This window comes from Arvicanthis niloticus, chromosome 15 (genome assembly GCF_011762505.2).
Source record: "Arvicanthis niloticus isolate mArvNil1 chromosome 15, mArvNil1.pat.X, whole genome shotgun sequence".
Classification (NCBI taxonomy): domain Eukaryota; kingdom Metazoa; phylum Chordata; class Mammalia; order Rodentia; family Muridae; genus Arvicanthis; species Arvicanthis niloticus.
In genome coordinates this window covers 28068379-28088810 of record NC_047672.1, presented here as the reverse complement: position 1 = coordinate 28088810, position 20432 = coordinate 28068379, and the positions used below count along the sequence as shown (strand labels likewise).

Below are 20432 nucleotides of genomic sequence, written 5' to 3'. Positions count from 1 at the left end.
TCATATAACGGAGCCAATAATTGATACCAAAGGAATCTGTAACCCACGTATAATCAAGATACCATTTGTATTTGCATGCGGTATTCACGGATGAATTCTGTGTGTGTTCGAGCCAGATTCACCTGGTTTTGAAATGCTAAGCTGATCTTTATGGGTATAATCAGAGACAACATCAAGTGTCCTGAGGAAAGGCCATTCAGGAGAATGCTGAGTGGGGTGGAGAAGGTCGAAAATGAAAAGAGGGGTAAAAAGACAGTGAATAAGCAACACAAAGATTACAAAATGCAAAACATTCCTTTCCTGAGTAGCCTGAAGAAAGCTCTTTTCTCTTAACCTTAATAGTCTTCTAGTCACTTCATTCACCTCCTAACTTCCTTTACTTTTCAAGGAACAACATGGGGCATCATCTCCCCTTTTCTGTGAGTGTGTGCTCAAAGAATCTGCATTGGAAGGAGAGAAGAAACTGACAATTCTCAAGTAGGTTGAGAAACAGGTGCGTTTACACGGAGCAACAGAGCAACAACATGATTTAGATACTCACGAGGTGGCTTTAAGATGACAGATGTGGTTAAAGGAGACTTGCACATCGGAATCAACTCGGGTCTGGCAGACAGACCAGGGGCTGACTGCAAGCAGCAGAGGGGGACAGAGGCTAGATCCTGAGCGGCTTCAGAGAAGGGGATGGGACAAAAAAGGGCAAAAAACCACCAAGCAGGACGGGTGGGCAGTGAGCAGCAGCACCCGTCAGAGTGGAAGTGATGGCTCTTGCTTGGGAGACCGGGGCCAGTAGGAAAGGACGTCAGAGGGGAAAGGGGGCTGGGGAAACAGGAGGACCAAGACCTAAGGATACTGTTGCCAGAAAAATGCGGGGAAAAACTGGCGATGAGAAGCCCTCTTGGGTCCTCAATTGAAGAAATTCTCCAAGGAGAGCCGGCGCTCGCCGCCGCGCTGCCTCCAGCCCGGCTGCCTTTTCCTGGTGGTAACTGCTGTGGCGTAGAGGGGAGAGGGAGGAAGAGGAGGAGGAGGAGGCAGCCAGAGGAGGAGGAGGGTGAAGACGAGGCGGGCGGGGGTGGGGAGAAAGGGGGGTGCGGCCTGCACAGTCCCAGCGAAGCCTCCGCTCTCTCGTAGCCGGTCAGCGCCGGGTTTCCCCTAAGCCCAGCCCCGCAGACACTCACCCGCCTGCCTTGCCTCGCTTTTCTCTTAGCCGACTCCACGCGTTGCCGAGTCCTCACAGGAGACCAATGAACGAGAGTCGGCGAAAAAACTCTTGAGAACCGGGCCTGACTGCTTCAGTGAGTCCGACCTTTACGGCTGAGAGAGAGACTCTCAGCTTTCGGTGGGTTCCACGGCTAGACGGGCCACCATCTTACATTAGGGTAAGACTCCTCCGGCCTCCGGTGCGCAGGCGCATGCCGATCCGGCTGGGAGGGGCGGGGGAGGGGCGGGACAAGCGGCAGGCGGGCGAGTGGGAGGTTGCGGCGGACTGGTCCGCTGCACCCTGGGAGTTGTAGTCCTCCGATAGTAACCGCCCCAGGGCAGGCCGGGAATTGAAGTCATCACTAGAGAAGGCGCTCAGGAACTCGCACCTCACGTGGCTACTGGAGCGCCGGCTTTCTTCTTGTTTTGCTTCCTCCTCTGCCCGCGTGTGTGGCTACTGTGTCATGTGGTCAGTGGTTTTCATTAATGTTAGCTGAAATGAAGGAAACCAAAATTCTACGAAACTTAACTGATTTCGGAGGAAGCGAGGACGTGTCTTTTCTGCCCCGCCCTCCATAGATAGATATCTGACGGGGGCCGTATGGCAGTAGAATCAGGTTAAAGCATTGCAAGAGCGCGGGATTTGATCTAGAGTGGAGATTTGATACTTTTGGGAAAGTGAGCGTTAATTCGTTTCCCTGTCTTTGCGCGTCCTGCCACCAGTACAGTTGAGCTCATCCTTCTTACGGTCAAATCACCAGTGAAGAAATACCTGAATTGGCATGTGCACATTTCTCTAAAGAACGCGTGCAGTCAGAGTAGCATGTGAACCTAACTGCAAACTCTTGTTGGCTACGAGTCCAGCCTGCACAGATGTGTGCGTCAGGTTCGTCAAACTACACAACTTAACACGTCTCAAAGGACATAATACAACCGCAGCCGATTCGAGCACCGAGAAATCCTAAATAACAAAATCAATTTACTGGACTTCCCGGATTGCCTCCTAGAACTCTGGTGTAAGTGGCGCTCCTGGAGCGGTCGATTCTGTTTATTGCCTGTATTCTGAAACTTATTCATCTGGAGGCAGAGGCATGTGATGTATATACATCACATCACACATTTGGCCATAGTGGTATGAGACCTTGTCTCAAAGTAAACAGTGTCACTTTGGCTGTTGTTTGGGGTTTTTGTTTTGTTCTGTTTTTGAGACTGAGTCTCTCTATGTAGCTCTGGCTATTCTGGAACTCACTGTGTAGACCAGGCTGGCTGGCCTTGAACTCAGATATCTGCCTGCTTCTGCTTCCCAAGTGCTGGGATTAAAAGTGTGCATCACCACTTCCAGGCACAATATCACTTATACACTCATTGATGGAGACATTAAAAAAGGGACAATTCAACTACTAACTAATGATATTCACTACCCTTCAGGCCAGTTCTTTTATTACATTAATAACCAATTCTTACATATGTGTGTACATATATACTTATCAATGTAACAATTATTTTAAAATGCAGGAATGTCTCTTTTTTTATTTGGGTTTTCAAGACAGAGTTTCTTTGTATAGCCCTGGCTGTCCTGGAACTCAATTTGTAGATTACAGTGGTCTCCAGCTCCACCAGCCTCTGACTCACACCTAACTCAGGAATATTTATTTTTTGTTTATTTCTATTTTATTATTTTTATCTCTGTGTGCCTGTGTAGTTCTGTGTATGAGTATGTGCATGTGACTGCCACTGCTGGAGGAGGCCTAAGCTGTTAGGTCCCCATGGAATTGGAATGACAATCAGGTGTGATGAGCCCAGTATGGTGCTGGGAATTGAACCCAGGCCCTTTGGAAGAATAGCATGTGCCCTTCACTACTGAGCCAACTCTTAAACCCCAGGAATATGTCTATAAAATTACAGGAAAAAAAATCACAGGACTCATACACGTCAAATATGTAATGTAGAGTTAGTTAAATAGAGGGCTGTATTTGGAAGGGGTAGGAAGGGAGACAACTTCATAAATTGCTTTATTGATTTATGGTTATGCATATAAACTGGTTTCATACATTTTCATAAATAGATCATTCTGTTGTGTTGTGAATGGATTGAAAAAAAGACAAGAATGAACTTGGAACAACTAATTAAGAGATTATTTTAGTCATCCAGATGGTTATTCCGATTGTGGTAGCAGCAAAGGCGGAAGAAAGGTAATAAATCCAAGATACATTCTTTGAGATTGAAATACCAGGACTGGGTGATAAAGTGGAAAGGAAGGAGTTCTCTTGAATGAGTCATGTTTTTTCTGGATTGAATGGCCTTGCAGATGGAGGCTCCTTTGGTTGCAAAGAAGAGGAGGAAGGTGATGATGACTGAAATATCATGTATGAAATGGAAGACAACTTCCATGTGAAAGACAGCAGAACTTCAGAAGACTGCCCACTTGAACCCAGTAAACTTTTATTTTTAATTATTTATTGTATGCATGTGTGGTCGTGTTTATAAGTGGTGGTGTGTGTACTTTTGCAAATTACTCAGATATGGATATTTTAAATAAATTAAAATTTCAAGTCATATTCAGATATGAACCTGACTGCTCTGCAGTTGGGGACTGTAGCTCAGTGATGATCAGTGATGATCAGTGATGATCGCTTAGCATTCACAAGGTGCTGGGTTTGCTCCCTAGTCCTGAAAGAAAAATCTGACTGCTTCAACGTTAATAAATGCTAATGTCATATCATTTGTGAATCCTTACTTTTCCCAGACCCTACTAACTGTGGGTCTTACTGTTATTTGATAATTTTTGCCTTAATCATTTGAGTATTTAAGTATTAAATGTTAGGTATAGATGTTGGTATGCAAAGTTATTTTAAGATTTGAAAGCAGAGAGAGAGAGAACAAATAAAATAACTATAAAAGCTCCTGGACAGGCTTACGTAAAACATGAGAGCCTCTCTGAAGAGATAGATGACAAAAAAAAAAAAAAAAAAAAAAAAACCAACCAACCCACCCATGCCAAGATCTTAATGTCGGGATATCCTTAGCATATTCCAGGGATGGAAAGTCAACCAATCAAATTGGTACAGAGACAAACAGGAAGGAAGTCATAAAAGACAGGGGACAATTGAACAATAAAGTCCACACACACACACACACACACACACACACACACACACACACGGCCTAATTTTGTTTTAACCTATTACCTAGAAGTGGTGGTTCAGCCAGGCCTTGAGGCAGGCAGATCTCTGTGAGTTTGAGGCAGGCCTAATCTATATAGGGGAAGCTCCAAGCCAGACATAGTTACATCGTGAGACCCTGTCTGAAAATAAGTAATATTTTATTTGTGTGTGTGTATGTTTGTGTGTGTGTGTGTGTGTCTGGGTGCCCATGGATGCCAGAAGGTGTCAGATTCCCTGAACCTAGAGTTATAGGTAGTTGTGAGTCACCTCACTTGGGCACTGAGAACCAACACTGATCCTTTGCTAGAGCATTAAACCTTGGGTTCAATTCCCCGCACTCCATAAAAGGAGGATGACGGCCCAACACTTGGGAGATGGAGTCAAGATCATCAGAAGCTCAAGGCTGATTTAAACTATAGAGTGAGCTTGAAATCAACCTGGGGTACATAAGACCCTGTTACAGATAAGAAAATAAATACAACTCACAAACAAACACACACTTCAATCTTTAATTTTCGAAATGCTGCCTCACTTTTCTCCCCCGACCCCAGCTCTTTCCCTATAAAAATCTTATCAAAATAGGTAGCTGTGTTGAAGCTATAGCTTCCTAATTTAGTTTTTTAAATCATTCATTTAAGAGGAAAATCAAATTGAATATTAATAAATATCCTACAACTAAACAGTTCTACTCCCATGTGTAAGTGTGTGTGTAAATGTGTGCATATATCTAGTGTCTATGAGTTTTACACAAGTATGCCAGGAGCCTTAATGACAGAATTAGTTGTGATGACAAAGCAGTGGGAATGCCCTATATGTTAATAATATAATGGATGAGTAAACTGTAGAAGTTAAATACAGTGTAATACTATACAGTAAAAACAGTGACCTACAACTTCACAGTCAAGAATGACTTTCAATCAGACATGGTAATGTACACCTATAATCCTAGCATTTGGAAGACAGGAACTTAGGGTCATCCTAAATGTCATAGTCAATTTAAAGTCAGCCTGAGTTCCATGACACTATCAAAAAACAAAACAAAACAAACAACAACAAAAGAAGCAGCCAGGTATAGTGGTACAAACCTTTAATCATAGCACTAGGAAGGCGGAGCTCTATGAATTTGAGTCCAGCCTGAACTACATAGTGAATTCCTGGACAGCCAGAGATGTATAGTGAGACTCTTTCTTGGAAAAACAAACAAACAAACTAGAAGGAGCTGGAGAGATGGCTCAGAGGTTAAGATCGTTGGTTGTTCTTCCAGAAGTCTTGAATACAATTCCCATGGTGGCTCACAATCATTTATAACTGTAACTGTAGTCCAATGGAATCCAATGCCCTTTTCTTTTGTGCAGATGTACATGCAGATAAAACACCTATATACATAAAATACATAAATAAATCTCTAAAAAAAATTAAAGAGAGGGGCTGGAGAGATGGCTCAGCAGTTAAGAGCACTGCTTTTCCAGAGGTCTTGAGTTCAATTCCCAGCAACCACATGGTGGCTCACAACCATCTGTATTGTGATCCGATGCCCTCTTCTGGTGGGTCTAAAGACAGCGACAGTGTCTTACATATATAAAATAAACAAATCTTTAAAAAAAAAAAGAAAAGAAAAGAAAAAGAATTTCAAAAACAAAACAAGAGAGTCAGTCACGGGGCTCATGAGATGGACCAGCAGGTCAAGGTATTTACCTCACAAGCCAGACAAGTTCAATTCCTAGGACCCATATAAAGGTAGAAGGGAAGAAAAGACTTCACAAAATTATCTTCTGACTTTCATGGACTAGCCATCATGTATACCCACATGTAACATACACACACATATAGTAATAATAATAAATGAATTTTTAAAAACAATTTCACAAATGAATAGATAAAGCGTGAAACATCTTATATGAAGTTCAAAAACAGGCAGAACTAAATGTTATGTAAAGAGTTACATTTACACAGAAAAATAAATGTGACAAAATATACAGTAATGGTTACTTCAATTGGGAGGTAAAAAGAACATGACTTTGAGAGGGAGTTAAGATTTCCTGAAGAAGTAGTGCTAGCCTGTTGGCTAATCTGTTATAGAAACATTGATGTCCATGTTACCATTTTTTTAATGAGATGTAAATACAATTTGAAGGACAGGGAGGTGGTTTGGTTCATAAAGTGCTTGTCATAAGAGCACCAGACAGGCAGAGATCCCAGGAGCTCACTGCCCAGTCAGCATACTCAAATAAGTAAGTTTCAGGTTCAGAAAGAGACCCTCTCTCAAATATAAGGTAGAGAGTCATAGAGAAGGGTACCTAGTATCAGTTTCTAACAGACAGTTGTGAGCTGCCATGTTTGTTCTGGGAAGTGAACCCTGGTCCTCTGGAACCACTGAGGCATCTCTCCAGCCCTCCACTTTTGCATTTTTGATTGGTCTGTTGAGGAAGGTTGTCTAAACCCAGGTTGTTAGGGCTAGTTGTCCTGGACCAGGCTTAGCCATCAGCCACATTTCTTTTATGTTTGAAGAGACTGCATGTCTCTGAGGGAGGTTTTTCTGATGGTAGTGGCAGAAGCGAAGGAGAGGGAGCCGAGATATGAAAGCACATGCCAAGCCTCTCCTTGTATCACATTTAGCAACAATTCAGTAATCACAGCATGTGAAATGGACAAGCTCAACATCAGAAATGCCATGAAGTAGAGTCTTGGCATGGAAGCTGGACGAGTGGCTAGTTGCTGAAGAATTATTTACTACAATAATGAGGGAAAAGAGTAAATGCCAAGAGTCATACACATTTGTCTCTGTCCATTTTCTCTGACTTGGGGACTCAATAAAGAATTTTTTTTTTAATCTGTTCACTACAAACAACTAAAAGGAAGTTGGATAAATACTAGAAACATTTACTAAAAGTCATAAAAGACAAAAAAAAAAAAATGTAGTAGGCTTTGAGCTGAGGAGTTGGAGTTTAAAGAGGTGACTTGAATCCATTTCCCTCCAAGGGGCATTTGATCTCTCTTAAAAGCCATCTGAGAGACAGCCTGCCTTTGGCCAGAGGCCAGAGAAAAATAGTCCTGACTGCCAAAGACAAAGGGTACCTTTCTCTTACTGTATGTGCTAAAAGATCACAGCTTTTTCTGTGGGGTCATTGGCCAATCTAAGAGGAATAGCCGAAAAACAGAGTGGCCTTAAAGACTGCTGACCCTAAGGGGACAGACATCGATTCAACACAGGCTGGAACTGGAGTTTCTGACCTTCACCAGAAAATTGAAATGTGCCACTTTTGAAAGAGGGGAAGGGATTCATTTCCAGGGGTCAACTAAGCAATCACAACACCATCTGACCGTTTGAAGGTGTCTTATTAACTCCTCCCTCCCCAAAGCAGGGTTTCTCTGTGTAGCCCTGGATGACCTGGAACTCACTCTGTAGACCAGGCCCACCTCAAACTCAGATATCTGTCTGCCTCCTAAGTGCTGGGATTAAAGGCATCACCACCACCACCCTCAGGCTTTTTCCTTTGTTTTGGTTTTTCTGGTTTTTTGTTTTGTTTTGTTGTTGCTATTGTTGTTTTTGAGACAGGATTTCTCTGTGTAGCCCTGGATGTCCTGAGACTCACACTATAGACCAGGCTAGCCTCAAATTTAGAAATCCACCTGCCTCTGCATCCTGAGTGCTGCAATTTATGATGTGTACCACCACACCCAGATTCTTAGTAACTTTCTATTGTTATAATAAGATGCCATGACCAAGGCAACTTATAAAAGAAAGGTTTTGGCCAGGCAGTGGTGGCACACGCCTTTAATCTCAGCACTTGGGAGGCAGAGGCAGGCGGATTTCTGAGTTCGAAGCCAGCCTGGTCTACAGAGTGAGTTCCAGGACAGCCAGGACTACACAGAGAAACCCTATCCTGAAAAACCAAAAAAAAAAAAAAAAAAAAAAAAAAAAAAAAAGATTCTGTATGGGCTTACAGTTTCAGAGGATTAGAGTCTGTGACAACCATGGGGGAGAGCATGGCAACAGGCAGGCATGCTAGAGCAGTTAGCTGAAAGCTTATGTCTTGGTCTACATGCACGAGGCAGAGAGCACTAACTGGGAATAGCACATCTTTTGAAAACTCAAAACCTATCCCTAGTAACACATCTCCCACAGGGCCACACCTCTAGTCCTTTTTAAACAGTTCTAGTAAAGAGGAACCAAGTATTCAAATATATGAACCTATGGGGCCATTTTCATTCAAACTACCACAGATAGAAACACAAATTTTTCTGGAGGAAACTTAACTTATTACCTAGCTGTCAAATTATACCCAACTAAATTTTAAGATTTAATGTCCTAGAAATAATAAATTTTGGAAACATAAAATTAAGACCCAAGGGAAAACCAACAAAACAGAAATAGTCTAGAAAAAAAAATAGACACTCAAACAATTATCAGAGAATACAAAGCAATTTATTTCCTCTTTTTAAATAGAAAAAGAGTTCAATCTTAAACATTCATTCAAAGAACTAGAACATTTTTTGAGACAGTATCTCATGAGATAGACCAAGCTGGCCTTACACTAACAAAGATCTACCTACCTGCCTCTGCATCCAAAGTACCAAGCACTAGGTTTAAAGGTGTACAGCGTAATCCCTGGCTAGACACTATTAAAAATGATACCACAACAAATAAATAAACAAACAAAGATTATTTGAAGTGACATCACATAAGGCTGGAGAGTTATCTCAACAATGAAGAGCAGTTGCTGCTCTTGCAGAGGACTGTAGTTTTATTCCTACTATCCATACCAGGCGGCTCACAACCAGTGCCAGAGGAGCCAACTCCCTCTTTTGGTCTCCATGGATACCCACATGCATGTGTGCATATACACACAGAGGCATACACAGCCACAAATAAAACATTTTTAAAGTAACATCACAAAGTTGATTTATTTTTATTCATGTGTATGTGTCTGACCTGCATCAGTTCATTTGCCCCTTCTTTATGCAGGAGCCCACAGAGGCCAGCAGATGGCATTAGAGTGCCTAGGACTGGAGTTACAGATAGTTGTGAACCTCCATGTAGGTGCTGAGAACTGAACCCCAGGCCTATGTGACTGCAATAAGAATTCATTTTTATAAAGATCTATTTATGTATTATGTATACAGCATACAGTATTATGCCTGCATACTACACTGCATACTAGTGCTACCACAACAAAACAGAATCTGATTTTTCGGAATTTCTTTACCATTCTTTACCTTTTGTCATGAATTTTACATAAGTCCTCACTGCATTGTTACTCAGAAGTTCTAGAATTAATAAATTCCATTTCTTTTACCCTCTCACAACACTGTTTTTATGACCTGAGATACTAGCAGTCTGCCCCACACACACACACACACATACAAATCACCCAGACCACCAGCTGAATGATCACTTTCAACTCAGTTCTGACACTGTCTACGTGAAAGCTGCTGGGAGCCAAGACTTCCTTCTTCCTGAGAGAGCAAATGTCAGTTAAGTAGATAGCCTGAGTTAAGGAATGCCTTTTTGCCTTCTTCCTAAGAGCAAATGTCATAGCCTGAGTTAAGGAAGACCTTATCAGCCTTCCTGCCTGGGAGAGAAAATTAGTAACTTGAGCCTAACAGATGTTTTACTGCCTTCTTGCTCATGAGAAAGTGGTTTGGGCTAAGGAATGCTTGCAAGAACTTAACAATTACAGGCTGGCCCTGGACCCTGACCCTCCTCCCTGCTTGTCTTTATAACGACAACCCAAACAATAAAGTGCAAGCACTCGATCAGAGATTCAGACCTGTGCTTCTTCCTTGTGTCTCTTGTTCTATCATTCTTTTGCCCCCTTCCCTAGGGTCTCGTCAAATCCCCGAAGGCCGGGGCAGAAAGCAGTGTCAAATCCCAGCTTTCCAGCCTTACAAGAGTGCCCTGAACTTCATATGGGAATCACAGGCCCTACATACCAGCTATGAACTGGGGTCCCCATGGCTGCCTCCTGGGATTTGATTAATTTGCTAAAGTAGCTAATAGAACTTAGAGAAACACCACCACTGCATTCACTAGATTATTATAATGCAACGGTTCTCAACCTGGGAACCTCGACCCTTCCACAGAGGTTGACTAAGACCATTGGAAAACACAGATATTTACATTCCAATTCATAACTAGCAAAATTACACCTATGAAGTATCAACAAAAGTGACTTTTTACGGTTGGGGGTCACCACAGCATGAGGGCACTGTGTTAAAGTGCATTGGGAAGGTAGAGAACCACTGCTATAGAGGGTATTACAGTGGTTATACATGGGAGATACATGGACTGAGAGATAGACGGGATGCTACAGAAGCTCTGTATCCTCTTCTAGTATACCCTGTCCTGGGATCATCAGTACATCTAGAAGGTTTCTGGACCTTATTGTATGGCTTTTGTGGAGATTTCATTGGAGAGGCATGACTAATTAAATCATTGACCTTTAAGGATCAGCTTAACCTCCAGCCCCGTTCCACCCATCCCAGAGATTGGAGGTAGGGTTGAAAGCCCTAACCTTCTAATCTTACCTTGATCTTTCTGATACCCAGCACTTATCCTGAATCTACCTAGGGACTTCCAGCCATCAGTGAACTAAATTGTAAACAGAAAAACCTTGAAGATTACAAAGATTGTAGGAGTTGTATGCCAAGATTAATATTAGACTAAGACCAAAACCATACTCCACACTCTCAGAGTGACCATTTTTACTTTAGACATTCTGATGGTCAGTCTTGGTAATCAACTGACCGAATTTAGGATCAATTAAAAGATGACCTTCTGGGTAGGTCTGAGATGGCATTTCCTAAAAAGATTAACTAAGGTAATTAATGATGTGTGGTGGTTTGAATAAGAGGCTCATAGATCTCTTTTATTGCTGTTGTTTTGATTTGATTTTCAAAACAGGGTTTCTCTGTATAACAACCCTGGCTGTCCTGGAATTCACTTTGTAAGCCAGGCTGACCTTGAACTCACAGACTTCTGCCTGCTTCTTCCTTCCCAGTGCTGGGATCAAAAAGCAGGTGCCACCATGCTCTTAGATTTGAATACTTAGTCAACAGGAAGTGGCACTAATAGGAGGTGTGGCCTTGTTTAAGGAAGTATGTCATAGGAGGCGTACTTTGAGGTTTCAAAAGCCCATACCAGGCTCAGTCTCTGTCCCTGCCTCTCTGCCTGTGGATCAGGATGTAACTTTCAGCTACTGCTCCAGCACTATGAGTGCCACCACACTCCCACCATGCCCTTGCCATGATAGTGAACTAACCTTCTTGACATTATAGGCAAGCTCCCAATTAAAATGCTTTCTTTTGTATGAGTTGCCTTGGTCACGGTGTCTCTTCATCACAATAGAGCAACAACTGAGATAGGGTGGGGCATCCTCTCCCAGAGTGGGCAGCATCAGTAATCGGTGATAGAAAGTGTCTGAGATGAAGCAGAGCATCCTGTCAACATGCCTACCTTTGCCCCCTTCTACTGAGTGCATCTACTTTATTGCTGCTGCTACAGCTGCTACCACCATCTTTCCCTGACATCAGAAGCCAGCGTGCTTGGTCATCCAATGTGGACTAAAGACCAGTGACTCTCCAGGAATCTTCCAGGCCTTCAGTACCAGATTGTCTCTGCTGAGGAGGAATCCATCCACAGAGACCAAGTAACTATTGGGTTCCCAGCTTTTCCAGAGTGTAGCTGTGTTTGGACTAACCAGCTTATGGAGTGTAAGTCAATCTAATAAAGCCAGTTTTCAATATATATACTTATTCTGTTGGTTTTGTTCCTTGGGAGAACTCTGACTAGTACAGACATCAATTATCTGTTAAGGAAAAAAAAAATTCTAGTTACCTTCTTCAGCCTTTGTTAAGCCCTTAAATCTTTTTGTATACACATGAGTGTCTCCTGGGTATCATACATCTGCTTGAAGAACTTCCTGTAACAGTTTCTGTCATGTACATCTGCCTTCAATTCCCTCAGCCTTTGTTAGTTTGATGAGGTTGTATTAACACTGACATCCTTTTTGAAAGATGTCTTCCTTGGATACAAATTTCACATCAAAGGAAAACACTGGTTTTCAGTGGTTTGACTATTGTATCAGCCACACAGGTACCCAATGCAAACGTGCTTTGAGGAAACGGACTGCAGAGAGCACAGTTGACTGATAATCCCACATGCCATATGGTTTAATGTACCATGTCACTCAGAATCAGTCAGCCTCATAAAGTACCAAAAGAAACAGGTCAAACCCCAGCTCATACATAGTTCTTGCACAGTAAGGGAAGGAAGAATTAGGTATCCTTTAACCTACAGTACCTACATTAAACTAGAGTTCACATGGCACAGTGTCCTCAATAGGAAATGTTGTGTTTTATGAAAAGGAAAGAAAGAGCCAGGATATGTTTGGTAGAAAGAAGCGCAGGAAGGGGGGGTGCCTCAGCTGGCCCATGCTGAGGCATCCCCCCTGAGGTACCAGCCATATAGGATATAGTATGGAATAGAGTTTATTTAGGGCATGGGAAGGGGAGTTGAGGAGGGAGTAGAGACAGAGGAAGGGGGGGAGAGAGAGAGAGAGAGAGAGAGAGAGAGAGAGAGAGAGAGAGAGAGAGAAGAGAGTGGCCAGGAACATGTGGAGAGAGAAGGGTGAGGGGGTGAGGGGAGAGGGAAAAGGGGCAGAGAGTAAGAGAATGAGAGTGAGGAGGGGGCAAACAGCCCCTTTTATAGTGAGTCAGACTTACCTGGCTGTTGCCAGGTAACTGTGGGGCGGAGCCTAGACAAATTGCTAACAGGAAGACTGTGAAGAATGCATTGGAAATGAGGGTGAAATCAAGAGTGCACCCATCACCCGCCACTCCCATTGACCCTTTTGGGATTTTTGTGCTCCCATCTTATAATGCTGAGCAGGGAAAGGTTAAAGCTCATGAGACTTCAAATAACTGCCCTCTTGACAAAGAGAACATAGCAAGGTTGTCACCGTACTATAAAAGTCACCACTGACACCAGTACACTTTTATGTCCATGTGACCAAGATCCAAAAGTGAGAAGAGTCCCTTATCTTAATGATATCATTATCCTGAGAACGTTCTCTTCTTTTATGCAACCAAGACATGGGGGTGGGGGAATGTGGAATGCTTTGTTGGGTAATAGCCTCAGGTCATGAGGAATTGAGTCAGGTTGTAAGGGGCAATAATTCCTAGCTGTGAAGAATGGCTTAGTCCCAGCCTGACTGTTCTGCTTCACCTACAGAAGCAATATGCCTGGGTACTGAAAACAACCCACCCTTCTCCAGGTCAACCACAGAAAATAGCTGTAACTTCCTGATAGCTACCAATATATGTGTGTATGTACATATAATTGTCACCCAGACCTTCTAAATGCATTCAGCCTTCATCCTGTGGAAAGGTTGGGGCCCCTCACTGTTCCAATGAAACAGTCTCAGCCTGTTGGGATCAAGTCTGTCTGTGTCATTTTTCTTATACTCTCGAGAACATCTTTTTGTGTGTATGTTTTGGGAGGACAGGATCTCATTGTGTAGTGTGTAGGGCTAGGTAGGTAGACCAGATAGATAGCTCTCAAGTTTACAGAGATCCTCTTGACTCTGGCTCCTTGTGCTGGGACTAGGGATTAAACTGTTACACCTGGCCCATGCTTACCTTTAACGTGTTTTCACACCTTTGGATTTTCCTGAAAATTTAAATCTATAACCTTCAATTAAAGGTTATGCTACTTAAAGCCCCAGTCCTAAGAATCTTTTTTCTTTTTTTTTCTTCTCTCATACAGTACATCCAAAAATAAGTGGGCCTCCCAGGGATGTGAACACAGCATAACAAGTTACAATAGGACTAGGCACAAACCCTTTTTGCAGGGCTTATACAAGGCAACCCAGTAGGAGGAAAAGGTCCCAAGGGCAGAGAAAGAGTCAAGGACAGCCCCCACTCCCGCTGCTGTGCGTCCCACATAAATACTAAGCTAACAACCATAACATATATGCAGAGGACATAGTGCAGACCCATGCAGGCTCAGTGATTGCTGCTTCAGTCTCTGTGAGTCCCCATGAACTAGTTGATTCTTTAGGCTTTATACTCCTGATGTTCTCAACCTCTCTGGCTCCCACAGGTATTCCTCCCCCTCTTCTACAGGATTCCCTGAGGAAAAGGACCTGATGGAGATCTCCAATTTGGGCTCTCTCTCTTTACCCAATGTTTGGCTGTGTGTCTCTGTGTCTGCTCCCATCAGCTACTGGAAAAAGCCCCTAGATGATGATTGGGCTAGACACCAATCTATGAGTATAGCAGAACACCATTAGGAATCATTTTTATTTTATTTTTTCTATCTTAGGTCTCTGGACCATCCAGCCTTCTTTCTGTTCCTGGTTATCCAGGCAGTGTTGGGCATGGGCTCTCTTTAGTCATGTGGGCATCAAATTACATCAGCCGTTGGTTGGCCATTTCCACAAGTTCTGCATCTCTGTTGCCCCAGCACATTTTGCAGGCAAGACATTTTAGGTCAAAGGTTTTGTGGCTAGGTTGGTGTCCCAGTCCCACCAGTGGAAGCTTTGTCTGTTGCAGAAGATGGCTCCTGTATCCTCCATTACTAGGAGTCCTTGCTAAGATGGATCACCCTCATAGACTCCTGGGAGTTTCTACTGCACTAAGTTTCCACATTGCTGCCCAGATGCTCTCCAATTCCCGTCGACTCTTCCTCTTCCGTATTCTCTTCCTCTATCCTCCCCTCCCTCTACCTGTTCTGTTCTAGTCCCATTCCCATCTGCTCCCAGTCCACCTGCAAAATCTATTCTACTTCCCACTCCCAGGGAGATCGGTTTGTCACCTTAGAGCCCTTCTTTTTACTTCTCCTTTCTGGCTCTGTGGATTGTATCATGATCGTCAGTTACAGCTAATATCCATTTACCATGCTTGTTGTTCTGGGTCTGGGTAACACAGTGCACAAGAGTAACCCTAACAAGTCTGTGGTGTGTGTGTGTGTGTGTGTGTGTGTGTGTTTGTGTATGTGTGTATGTGTTAGTGTGTGTGTATTTGTGTGTGTATGTGTGTTTGTGTATGTGTGTATGTGTTAGTGTGTGTGTCTGCTTCCCTTCACTTGGTTTTGCTTATTATTTCCTATAATAGTTTGGTTTTTGGTTTTCATTAGTGTAGTTAATTTCCTTAGATTGGTGCTTTCCTTCTGGTACATTCTGTAGGGCTGCATTTGTGAATAAACATTGTTTAAACTTTACTTTATCATAGAATATCTTGCTTTCTTTATCTATGGTTATTGAAAGTTTTGATAGGTATAGAAGTCCAGGTTGGCTGGCATCTGTGGTCTCTTTGAGTCTGTAGCACATCTGCGCTGGCCCTTCTGCCCTTCTGGGTTTTAGTCTTCATTGATAAGTCAGGTTTAATTCTAATAGGTCTGCCTTTATTTGGCACTTGGACTTTACAGCTTTTAATATTCTTTTTTTTGTTCTGTATGTTTAGTGTTTTGGTTATTAGGTGGACACAGTATTTTCTTTTCTGCTCCAATTTATTTGGTGTTCTGTAAGCTTTTTGTACCTTTATAGGTATTTTTGTTGTTGTTTGTTTTTTTGGTTTTTTTTTTTGGTTTTTTTTTGTTTTTGTTTTTTTTGTTTGTTTTTGGTTTTTCGAGACAGAGTATAGCCTTGGCTGTCCTGGAACTCACTCTGTAGACCAGGCTGGCCTTGACTCAGAAATCTGCCTGCCTCTGCCTCCCAAGTGCTGGGATTAAAGGCATGAGCCACCACTGCTCGGTAGGCATGTTCTTTAGGTTAAGTAATTTTTCTTCTATGATTTTTTTAAAAAATACTTTCTGAGCCTTTGAGCTCCTTTTTCTATTTCTATTGTTCTTAGAGTTGGTCTTTTCATAGTGTCCCATCTCCTAGATGTTTTATATCAGGACTTTTTTAGATTTAACATTTTCTTTGCCCTTCTACCAGCTCTGAGGATCTCTGCCCTGTACTTCTTTTTCTTTTTTAATATCTTGGTTATAGCCAGTCTACACTCAATCCCTCCAATTTCCCCCAGGACTCCCAACGGCTTCTTCCCAACTTGATGCTCTTTTTGTAATATCTGTTTTAGTTAGGCTTTTACTGCTGTGAACAGACACCATAACCAAGGCAACTCTTGTAAGGACATTTAATTGGGGCTGGCTTGCAAGTTCAGAGGTTCAGTCCATTATCATTAAGGCAGGAACATGGCAACATCTAGGCAGGCATGGTTCAGGAGGAGCTGAGAGTTCTACATCTTCATCTGAAGGCTGCTAGCAGAATACTCACCTCCAGGCAGCTAGGACTAGATAGAGTATTAAAGCCTATATCCACAGTGACACACCTACTCCAACAAGGCCATACCTCCTAATAGTGCAACACTCTGGCCCAAACAAAATACAAACTATCTATCTATCTATCTATCTATCTATCTATCTATCTATTATCTATCTATCATCTGTCTGTCTATCTATTATCTATCTATTATCTGTCTATCTTTAACCCACTGAATGCAATCCATGCATGAGATTGGGGCCATCTACTGGATAGTGGGAACCAACTAGAGGCCACACTCCTAAAGAAAAGTGACTTTCTCTCCCCCAGCAGCCAGCAAACTTCCAGCAGTAATTCAACCAAGAGTAAGGCCTTGGGATCCTCTTCTCTACACTGGAATTTTTGTTTTGTTGAGTTTTTTAGACAGGGTCTTATGATGTAACTCTCCCTGGCTTGGCCTAGAACTTGTGTATGCCAGGCTGGCCTCCAACACACAGATACCCACATGCATTTTCTCTCCAAGTATGCAATTAAAAGTGTGTGTACCACCACAAGTAGCATTGTGTGGGATTTTGTAGCTGGCTTGATTTTTGAACAGGTCTTGCGTAGGTAATCTCAGCTGCTGTGAGTTCATGTGTTTAAGAGCCATGTCTTGTCCAGAGGACAGCATTTCACAGCTCTCCTCCTCCTCCTCTGGCTCTTACATTCTTTCTGCCCCCCACCCTGAGTGTTCTTGGAGCCGATGGGTTGGTTTGATACAGGTGTCCCATCTATGATTGAGCAACTACAGAACTGTGTCTCTGCGTTGACCACTACCCACTGCAATAAAAAACTTCTCTTGCTGGGGGCAGCATGATTGTTTAGAATAACAACCTCAAACCTCAAGGCCGGGCGGTGGTGGCGCACGCCTTTAATCCCAGCACTTGGGAGGCAGAGGCAGGCAGATTTCTGAGTTCGAGGCCAGCCTGGTCTACAGAGTGAGTTCCAGGATGGCCAGGGCTACACAGAAACCCTGTCTCGAAAAACAAACAAACAAACAAACAAAAAAAACAAAAACAAAAAACAAAACAAAAAAAAGAAATAACAGCCTCAAAAGGTTTAGACATGGGGCCTATGGTTTTCCCAGCCACTAGTTTTAAGCGTGTTTATTGGACCAGGCATGAATTCCTGCCTGTGAAGCAAGTCTTAATTCCAATCAGAACAATTTAGTTATTCCCATAAACGGTGCTGTACATCTTGCCTGACAGGTCAACATTGTGACATACAGGGGCCAGTGCTAGATAAAACCATCAATGGCCGGTCTCCCGGTGCATCCTGTATAAGATTTTCCAAAGCTATGAAGGCTACCCAGGGGGTGGGTTTCTTGATCAGTTCCTGAGGTTTCTTTGTCCTGCAACCTTTATGGTCTGACCCACCCCCCCAAACCCCCTAGAATAGCTGTAGCCATTTTGCTCCATGCCTGCCAGCTATTTCCTATTGTTGCTGTAACATGCCTGCCAGTCATTGACACAGAAGAGACTTGGTTCAAGGACATGCTGTCACATAACTTATTCTGTTCTGTATGTTCTGAATGTTCTGTATGAGGTTTGTTAATCTTAAGAAATTCCACAAAGCTTTACATAGGACCCACCAAATCAAAGGTCACTATGAGCTGTTAAGTCAAAAATGGCTTGGGTCAGAGCTGACCACCGGGCAGCACTGCCTGCACCTGCGTATGAGCTCACTGTGGTTTTTATGGCTGACACTGAAGAATGCCACTAACAAGCCAAAAGGTTATGATTACAATACTCATGCTCTGTTATCTCGATGTTCTGAAATTCCTCTGTTCACCACCACTCTTACCTTACTCAGGACCAATCAGCTTAAAGGTTAGCTGATAATAGTTTGCCTAATAAACCGACTGCTCCCCTCCTCGTCTTTTAAACTTTTGGGCCTGACTTTTCCTATAAATTTTTTTTTTTTTATAGGAGAGCAGACTAGAACCACAGTCTTTCTTTCGACCCTGAACTTCCAGTATTATGGTGTGCATTCAATAAATTATTCTTGCTTAACTAAGATCAGTATTTGATTGGTTTGAGCTGTGATTCCTGAACTCCAACAGCAACCAGTGTGTGTGTGTTGTCCGCAGAAATAGTGTTTTACCATCTAGTTATGATCAGCAACCATGAGTAATGTAAATAGTCTGTATTATCTTGGGTGTCTCTGGGGCCTCCCTGACCAATAAATCATGAAAAGGTAACCTATGCCTATCAGTGAGATTTTCATTTTCCCATGTCTTCTGGGAGCAGCATTGTTCACTAATGTGGGATATTCAAACTTCTTTTTTTTTTTTCAGTATATTTTTAATTAGCTTACAAACTAGTGCGGCCATCATAAGGCTTCTTCGTACATCCTTAGTTTTGGTTGTTTCTAAAAGGGACTAGTTCTCACTGCAGTTGCCTGTTTGTCTTCCTATCCACTATAGTAATCAACCCCAAGGACAACAATGAACCTTGACAGGCACAAACAGAAAATAAATTTATTACGAAGATACTGGATGACTCAAAAAAAAAAAATGTCTGGAAATGGAGAAGCTGGCTTTGAAAACATGCAGGATCCAGTAGGCTGGTGGCTGGGGAGGTGTGCACAGCAGGTCCCTGGCATCAGTGACATCCATTACTACTGTTTGGTGGCTCCAATGGTACAGCTGTAACTTAAATCGCTACAAGCAAAACATTCACATCTCTTCCTCTTCGAGTTATTCATTTTGAGTTTCAGAAAGAGCATCTGATTGCAAACTATAGCCCACTCCTGTTTCTGCTGGTTTTGAGATAAGGTGTTCCTATACAGCTCAGGATAATCTTGAATCTGTAGGCTCAAGTGATCCTTCTGTGCCAGCCTCCTGAGCAGCTAGAACTGTTAGCATTTCTTCTAGGCTCCGCTCCACAGTGACCTGGCAACAACCACGTGTGCCTGGCTCACTATGAAAGGGGCTGCTTGTGCCCCTCCTCTCTCTCTTCTCTTGCTCTCTTCCCCCTCTGTCCCTTCTCTTCTCATTCCCTTTCCTCCCCTCTCTCCATGTGTTCAAGGCCAGCCTCTTTCCCTCTCCCTCTCTCCCTCTCTCCCTCTCTCCCTCTCTCCCTCTCTCCCACCCCCTCCCCCCTCCCTCTCCCTCTCTCTGCCTTTCTCTGTCTCTACTACCCCCTCAATTCTTTCCCCCATGCTCTAATTAAATTCTATTCCATATTATAACATCATGTGGTTGTTATCTCAAGAGGAAAGAATGGCCGGGCAGTGGTGGCGCACGCCTTTAATCCCAGCACTTGGGAGGCAGAGGCAGGCGGATTTCTGAGTTCAAGGCCAGCCTGGTCTACACAGTGAGTTCCAGGATAGCCAGGGCTACACAGAGAAACCCTGTCTCGAAAAAACCAAAAAAAAAAAAAAAAAAAAAAAAAAAAAAAAAGGAAAGAATGCTCAGCATGGGTCTGCAGATGCAACCCCTTTTCTCCCCCCGCCCCCCCACCATACTGTGCCTCCATCAAACATATCCCTGGCTTCTTTTTCTTTTTATAAAACACAACAAGAACTATATGCACATACCACAACATTCGACTTCTTTTCTCCCAACTTCCACAGGCTGAGCCTCCAAATCTTCTTTTTGAGAAGATGAAGATTCAAGGTTGACTTTGGATTGGGGTGTGCCTTAGTTACGTTTCAGTTTCTGTAATAAAAGTACCCCAACAAGCTGGGCAGTGGTGGTGCATGCCTTTGAACTCCAGCACTCAGGAGGCAGAGGCAGGTGGATCTCTGTGAATTCAAGGCCGAGCTC

At 43.0% G+C, this 20432-nt stretch overlaps 1 protein-coding gene and 1 long non-coding RNA gene across 6 annotated transcripts in view; one reads left to right on the top strand and one right to left on the bottom strand.

Annotated features, from left to right (window-relative positions):
- Positions 1-1410, bottom strand: part of Cnot4 (CCR4-NOT transcription complex subunit 4) — a 99697-nt gene extending 98287 nt beyond the window's left edge. For 2 of the 3 annotated variants that reach the window (XM_034519130.2, XM_034519132.2), the window contains exon 1: positions 1176-1410. The gene's annotated coding sequence lies outside the window, so the exon portion shown is untranslated. The remainder of the gene's footprint in view (positions 1-1175) is intronic. The other variant, XM_034519134.2, reaches the window with a different exon arrangement.
- Positions 1236-12088, top strand: LOC143434535 (uncharacterized). Of its 3 annotated transcripts, XR_013104093.1 has the most exons (5): positions 1236-1376; positions 1921-2213; positions 3263-3389; positions 3506-3631; positions 11866-12088. It is a non-coding gene; the product is annotated as an uncharacterized LOC143434535 (long non-coding RNA). The 3 variants fall into 3 exon arrangements; XR_013104091.1 differs by lacking the exon at positions 11866-12088 and having other exon boundaries at positions 3506-11856; XR_013104092.1 differs by lacking the exons at positions 1236-1376; positions 11866-12088 and adding an exon at positions 1509-1666 and having other exon boundaries at positions 3506-11856.
- Positions 12089-20432: the final 8344 nt, after the last annotated feature.